The sequence below is a fragment of the Apaloderma vittatum genome, unplaced genomic scaffold (genome assembly GCF_000703405.1).
Source record: "Apaloderma vittatum isolate BGI_N311 unplaced genomic scaffold, ASM70340v1 scaffold36233, whole genome shotgun sequence".
In the NCBI taxonomy this organism is placed as follows: domain Eukaryota; kingdom Metazoa; phylum Chordata; class Aves; order Trogoniformes; family Trogonidae; genus Apaloderma; species Apaloderma vittatum.
Window position 1 is genome coordinate 2,324 of NW_009707056.1, and position 1,107 is coordinate 3,430.

At 54.0% G+C, this 1,107-nt stretch overlaps 1 protein-coding gene across 1 annotated transcript in view; it reads left to right on the top strand.

Annotated features, from left to right (window-relative positions):
* Positions 1 to 1,107, top strand: part of LOC104271382 (agrin-like) — a gene marked incomplete at its 5' end in the record, with an annotated part of 10,890 nt that overhangs the window by 2,320 nt on the left and 7,463 nt on the right.

Genomic DNA, 1,107 nt, shown 5'->3' on the forward strand with positions numbered 1-1,107 from the left:
CCCCAGCTGCTGCTGAACTCATCCTTAAGATCCACCTGGAAGTGCAGCATCAAGATTATGAAACATTCCTGCAAAAGAAGGGATTTCTTCTCCCCCTCACTCTCTTCTTCCCAAGTTTCTCTCCGAGCAAAGGTTACCCCAGGGTGGCAGTGGCCCCTCCTGTTGCCTTCTGCAGTTTGTCTTTCCCTTTCCCTTCCCTTTCCCCTTCTCCCCCGCTGACTGCCCCGGGCACTGGTTGCAGCAGTGGTCTTGCAGCCCTGCATGTTACGATATTACCCACTGATCTCCCTTTTCTCTTTCTCTCTCTCTCTCCCTATGATTTTTTTCATTTGTATTTTTCCCTCCCCTGCTGTCTGGATCCCAGAAATCCCGTAAGGTAAAGATAAGTATGACCCACTGCACCTCCATCCCATCTGCCATTGGCACGTTGTTCTTTTTTTTTTGTTTGTTTCCATCCAGATCTCAGTATTTCACCCACCTGACCAAGCAGCTTTAGGATCTCTGTAGGTTTAGAGACACCCATTTCATCTCCCATTTCGTTTTGGAAGCATTTTCAATTAATCCGGTCATGTTTCTTGTGTTAACTCCACAAAGCATTAGCTAGTGATCCATATAACTGCATCTTCGCCTCGCTGCTCTGCCCTGGCTCCATCCCAGGTGCTCAGGAAGGGGCATCGCTCCTGTCGTGTTCCCAGGGACCCGTGTGGCTTGAAAACTCACCTGGGACTTTCCGTGCTGTGCACTTGGGGCTGCAGGGTGACAGCAAAGAGGGAGGCTTTCTCCTCCAAGCACACAGCCATGGGAGGTGCAGGAGAACCTCCTCCAGCCCTTTGCCTGCCTGCCCTGCTCGCTCGGCCACGGCAGAGGCTGTGCTGGGTCCTGATGCTCTTTCTGAGGGGCTCTCCTGCTCCAGCCTCCACAGAGAGATGGGTAGAGGTGCCCCTCGCCAGCCCTGCCCCCAGACACAGCTCATGTCTTGAGGGAGGAGGTCAGGGAGCGCAGGGGACAGGCGAGTGTTGCTTCTTTGCCACCAGCCCAGCTTCTGGTTGTACGTGGGCGCCTGCTCTACCCACTTTAGTCCCCATGGAGCTGAGGGATAGCCCGACG